Source organism: Haematobia irritans, chromosome 2, assembly GCF_050003625.1.
Source record: "Haematobia irritans isolate KBUSLIRL chromosome 2, ASM5000362v1, whole genome shotgun sequence".
NCBI classification, from domain to species: Eukaryota; Metazoa; Arthropoda; class Insecta; order Diptera; family Muscidae; genus Haematobia; species Haematobia irritans.
In genome coordinates, this window is record NC_134398.1 from 37,591,829 (window position 1) to 37,598,954 (window position 7,126).

General features: G+C 17.4%; 1 protein-coding gene across 1 annotated transcript in view; it reads right to left on the bottom strand.

Moving 5' to 3' along the window:
* The window catches only part of Sema1a (semaphorin 1a), a 1,157,214-nt gene that overhangs the window by 703,134 nt on the left and 446,954 nt on the right, over nt 1-7,126 (bottom strand). The gene's annotated exons all lie outside the window — the stretch shown is intronic.

Sequence of the window (7,126 nt, forward strand, 5' to 3'; positions counted from 1 at the left end):
TTTCTATCCAGCATATTGTATCCGCAGACTATTGTGGAACCAGTTTTATGGGTTTATCTGCATTTTTTTTACAGCACAGCACAGTAAGCATTTGCAGTAAACGAAGAACTAATACAATGAGGAGATGTGACAGCAGCTGAACAAATATGATTGCCTATCTTTAGGGGTTTACAAATAAAGTCGTCACTGTTCCCTCTCATCTCATGGGTTACATCAAAGTGAGTGTCCCGTGCAGGGGGTGTGGGGGGCATGTGACGCCGGGTATATCATATTTCTATTTGGCTCGCCAGGAAAACGGAAATAAGTTAAATTTTTAATATATATATAGTCAACAACAATATGCAAATTCACCAGGCCATACATACATACACGAACACACATGAACACTAATGGCGAAACACCTCATACGCCAAATGAACATTATCATCGTATGCACGAAGATATGAACATTTTCTAACGACATGACATAACTTTTTAACATCCTTATAAATGAAATAAAATTTTAGAGGATTTTTCCTCTCCGCTATTTCGTGTATATTTCTGTTTTTTGGTTTTTTTATGGCTGGTATTTCCTACTCGATTTTGGCGTAAAAATCATGAAAATCCCTTAGGCTCCTTATATGGCAAACAAACAAGGAGACCCTGACAAAAACACACTCGAGAACCAACATAAAAATTATGACTTGTTCCAAGCCGACGGTTATATACCCATTGTCTGATTGTCTGTATAGGTTTATGTAAAAAAAAATATTATTTTTTTATTTTTGTTATCCTTCATGACGCGCCAGCACTTCTATTTGATGCAGAACGTTTTGTTTGGTTGAAGTATCATTCACTTGTTCATTTCTTCGTTTAGTAATTTTATCGTCTTGTATCTTTCGGTTTAGGGTAGAGAACCATTTTGGTTTTACATTTGAAAAAAGAAGGGAAACAAAACTCCATTAAAATTTGGCATTTTCTTTGTAAAAACATACAAGAGAATTAAGCTAAACAGCAAAAGAGTTTAAGTAACCAAAAAATAAAATAAAATAAAAAAAATAAAACAAATTAAAATAAAATAAAGTAAAATAAAATAAAAAAAAAAATAAAATGAAATAAAATAAAATAAACTAAAATAAACTAAAATACAATTAAATAAAATAACATTAAATAAAATAACATTAAATAAAATATCATTCAATAAATTAACATTAAATTAAATTAAATTAAATTAAATTCACTTCACTTCACTTCACTTCACTTCACTTCACTTCACTTCACTTCACTTCACTTCACTTCACTTCACTTCACTTCACTTCACTTCACTTCACTTCACTTCACTTCACTTCACTTCACTTCACTTCACTTCACTTCACTTCACTTCACTTCACTTCACTTCACTTCACTTCACTTCACTTCACTTCACTTCACTTCACTTCACTTCACTTCACTTCACTTCACTTCACTTCACTTCACTTCACTTCACTTCACTTCACTTCACTTCACTTCACTTCACTTCACTTCACTTCACTTCACTTCACTTCACTTCACTTCACTTCACTTCACTTCACTTCACTTCACTTCACTTCACTTCACTTCACTTCACTTCACTTCACTTCACTTCACTTCACTTCACTTCACTTCACTTCACTTCACTTCACTTCACTTCACTTCACTTCACTTCACTTCACTTCACTTCACTTCACTTCACTTCACTTCACTTCACTTCACTTCACTTCACTTCACTTCACTTCACTTCACTTCACTTCACTTCACTTCACTTCACTTCACTTCACTTCACTTCACTTCACTTCACTTCACTTCACTTCACTTCACTTCACTTCACTTCACTTCACTTCACTTCACTTCACTTCACTTCACTTCACTTCACTTCACTTCACTTCACTTCACTTCACTTCACTTCACTTCACTTCACTTCACTTCACTTCACTTCACTTCACTTCACTTCACTTCACTTCACTTCACTTCACTTCACTTCACTTCACTTCACTTCACTTCACTTCACTTCACTTCACTTCACTTCACTTCACTTCACTTCACTTCACTTCACTTCAATTCAATTCAATTCAATTCAATTCAATTCAATTCAATTCAATTCAATTCAATTCAATTCAATTCAATTCAATTCAATTCAATTCAATTCAATTCAATTCAATTCAATTCAATTCAATTCAATTCAATTCAATTCAATTCAATTCAATTCAATTCAATTCAATTCAATTCAATTCAATTCAATTCAATTCAATTCAATTCAATTCAATTCAATTCAATTCAATTCAATTCAATTCAATTCAATTCAATTCAATTCAATTCAATTCAATTCAATTCAATTCAATTCAATTCAATTCAATTCAATTCAATTCAATTCAATTCAATTCAATTCAATTCAATTCAATTCAATTCAATTCAATTCAATTCAATTCAATTCAATTCAATTCAATTCAATTCAATTCAATTCAATTCAATTCAATTCAATTCAATTCAATTCAATTCAATTCAATTCAATTCAATTCAATTCAATTCAATTCAATTCAATTCAATTCAATTCAATTCAATTCAATTCAATTCAATTCAATTCAATTCAATTCAATTCAATTCAATTCAATTCAATTCAATTCAATTCAATTCAATTCAATTCAATTCAATTCAATTCAATTCAATTCAATTCAATTCAATTCAATTCAATTCAATTCAATTCAATTCAATTCAATTCAATTCAATTCAATTCAATTCAATTCAATTCAATTCAATTCAATTCAATTCAATTCAATTCAATTCAATTCAATTCAATTCAATTCAATTCAATTCAATTCAATTCAATTCAATTCAATTCAATTCAATTCAATTCAATTCAATTCAATTCAATTCAATTCAATTCAATTCAATTCAATTCAATTCAATTCAATTCAATTCAATTCAATTCAATTCAATTCAATTCAATTCAATTCAATTCAATTCAATTCAATTCAATTCAATTCAATTCAATTCAATTCAATTCAATTCAATTCAATTCAATTCAATTCAATTCAATTCAATTCAATTCAATTCAATTCAATTCAATTCAATTCAATTCAATTCAATTCAATTCAATTCAATTCAATTCAATTCAATTCAATTCAATTCAATTCAATTCAATTCAATTCAATTCAATTCAATTCAATTCAATTCAATTCAATTCAATTCAATTCAATTCAATTCAATTCAATTCAATTCAATTCAATTCAATTCAATTCAATTCAATTCAATTCAATTCAATTCAATTCAATTCAATTCAATTCAATTCAATTCAATTCAATTCAATTCAATTCAATTCAATTCAATTCAATTCAATTCAATTCAATTCAATTCAATTCAATTCAATTCAATTCAATTCAATTCAATTCAATTCAATTCAATTCAATTCAATTCAATTCAATTCAATTCAATTCAATTCAATTCAATTCAATTCAATTCAATTCAATTCAATTCAATTCAATTCAATTCAATTCAATTCAATTCAATTCAATTCAATTCAATTCAATTCAATTCAATTCAATTCAATTCAATTCAATTCAATTCAATTCAATTCAATTCAATTCAATTCAATTCAATTCAATTCAATTCAATTCAATTCAATTCAATTCAATTCAATTCAATTCAATTCAATTCAATTCAATTCAATTCAATTCAATTCAATTCAATTCAATTCAATTCAATTCAATTCAATTCAATTCAATTCAATTCAATTCAATTCAATTCAATTCAATTCAATTCAATTCAATTCAATTCAATTCAATTCAATTCAATTCAATTCAATTCAATTCAATTCAATTCAATTCAATTCAATTCAATTCAATTCAATTCAATTCAATTCAATTCAATTCAATTCAATTCAATTCAATTCAATTCAATTCAATTCAATTCAATTCAATTCAATTCAATTCAATTCAATTCAATTCAATTCAATTCAATTCAATTCAATTCAATTCAATTCAATTCAATTCAATTCAATTCAATTCAATTCAATTCAATTCAATTCAATTCAATTCAATTCAATTCAATTCAATTCAATTCAATTCAATTCAATTCAATTCAATTCAATTCAATTCAATTCAATTCAATTCAATTCAATTCAATTCAATTCAATTCAATTCAATTCAATTCAATTCAATTCAATTCAATTCAATTCAATTCAATTCAATTCAATTCAATTCAATTCAATTCAATTCAATTCAATTCAATTCAATTCAATTCAATTCAATTCAATTCAATTCAATTCAATTCAATTCAATTCAATTCAATTCAATTCAATTCAATTCAATTCAATTCAATTCAATTCAATTCAATTCAATTCAATTCAATTCAATTCAATTCAATTCAATTCAATTCAATTCAATTCAATTCAATTCAATTCAATTCAATTCAATTCAATTCAATTCAATTCAATTCAATTCAATTCAATTCAATTCAATTCAATTCAATTCAATTCAATTCAATTCAATTCAATTCAATTCAATTCAATTCAATTCAATTCAATTCAATTCAATTCAATTCAATTCAATTCAATTCAATTCAATTCAATTCAATTCAATTCAATTCAATTCAATTCAATTCAATTCAATTCAATTCAATTCAATTCAATTCAATTCAATTCAATTCAATTCAATTCAATTCAATTCAATTCAATTCAATTCAATTCAATTCAATTCAATTCAATTCAATTCAATTCAATTCAATTCAATTCAATTCAATTCAATTCAATTAAATTAAATTAAATTAAATTAAATTAAATTAAATTAAATTAAATTAAATTAAATTAAATTAAATTAAATTAAATTAAATTAAATTAAATTAAATTAAATTAAATTAAATTAAATTAAATTAAATTAAATTAAATTAAATTAAATTAAATTAAATTAAATTAAATTAAATTAAATTAAATTAAATTAAATTAAATTAAATTAAATTAAATTAAATTAAATTAAATTAAATTAAATTAAATTAAATTAAATTAAATTAAATTAAATTAAATTAAATTAAATTAAATTAAATTAAATTAAATTAAATTAAATTAAATTAAATTAAATTAAATTAAATTAAATTAAATTAAATTAAATTAAATTAAATTAAATTAAATTAAATTAAATTAAATTAAATTAAATTAAATTAAATTAAATTAAATTAAATTAAATTAAATTAAATTAAATTAAATTAAATTAAATTAAATTAAATTAAATTAAATTAAATTAAATTAAATTAAATTAAATTAAATTAAATTAAATTAAATTAAATTAAATTAAATTAAATTAAATTAAATTAAATTAAATTAAATTAAATTAAATTAAATTAAATTAAATTAAATTAAATTAAATTAAATTAAATTAAATTAAATTAAATTAAATTAAATTAAATTAAATTAAATTAAATTAAATTAAATTAAATTAAATTAAATTAAATTAAATTAAATTAAATTAAATTAAATTAAATTAAATTAAATTAAATTAAATTAAATTAAATTAAATTAAATTAAATTAAATTAAATTAAATTAAATTAAATTAAATTAAATTAAATTAAATTAAATTAAATTAAATTAAATTAAATTAAATTAAATTAAATTAAATTAAATTAAATTAAATTAAATTAAATTAAATTAAATTAAATTAAATTAAATTAAATTAAATTAAATTAAATTAAATTAAATTAAATTAAATTAAATTAAATTAAATTAAATTAAATTAAATTAAATTAAATTAAATTAAATTAAATTAAATTAAATTAAATTAAATTAAATTAAATTAAATTAAATTAAATTAAATTAAATTAAATTAAATTAAATTAAATTAAATTAAATTAAATTAAATTAAATTAAATTAAATTAAATTAAATTAAATTAAATTAAATTAAATTAAATTAAATTAAATTAAATTAAATTAAATTAAATTAAATTAAATTAAATTAAATTAAATTAAATTAAATTAAATTAAATTAAATTAAATTAAATTAAATTAAATTAAATTAAATTAAATTAAATTAAATTAAATTAAATTAAATTAAATTAAATTAAATTAAATTAAATTAAATTAAATTAAATTAAATTAAATTAAATTAAATTAAATTAAATTAAATTAAATTAAATTAAATTAAATTAAATTAAATTAAATTAAATTAAATTAAATTAAATTAAATTAAATTAAATTAAATTAAATTAAATTAAATTAAATTAAATTAAATTAAATTAAATTAAATTAAATTAAATTAAATTAAATTAAATTAAATTAAATTAAATTAAATTAAATTAAATTAAATTAAATTAAATTAAATTAAATTAAATTAAATTAAATTAAATTAAATTAAATTAAATTAAATTAAATTAAATTAAATTAAATTAAATTAAATTAAATTAAATTAAATTAAATTAAATTAAATTAAATTAAATTAAATTAAATTAAATTAAATTAAATTAAATTAAATTAAATTAAATTAAATTAAATTAAATTAAATTAAATTAAATTAAATTAAATTAAATTAAATTAAATTAAATTAAATTAAATTAAATTAAATTAAATTAAATTAAATTAAATTAAATTAAATTAAATTAAATTAAATTAAATTAAATTAAATTAAATTAAATTAAATTAAATTAAATTAAATTAAATTAAATTAAATTAAATTAAATTAAATTAAATTAAATTAAATTAAATTAAATTAAATTAAATTAAATTAAATTAAATTAAATTAAATTAAATTAAATTAAATTAAATTAAATTAAATTAAATTAAATTAAATTAAATTAAATTAAATTAAATTAAATTAAATTAAATTAAATTAAATTAAATTAAATTAAATTAAATTAAATTAAATTAAATTAAATTAAATTAAATTAAATTAAATTAAATTAAATTAAATTAAATTAAATTAAATTAAATTAAATTAAATTAAATTAAATTAAATTAAATTAAATTAAATTAAATTAAATTAAATTAAATTAAATTAAATTAAATTAAATTAAATTAAATTAAATTAAATTAAATTAAATTAAATTAAATTAAATTAAATTAAATTAAATTAAATTAAATTAAATTAAATTAAATTAAATTAAATTAAATTAAATTAAATTAAATTAAATTAAATTAAATTAAATTAAAT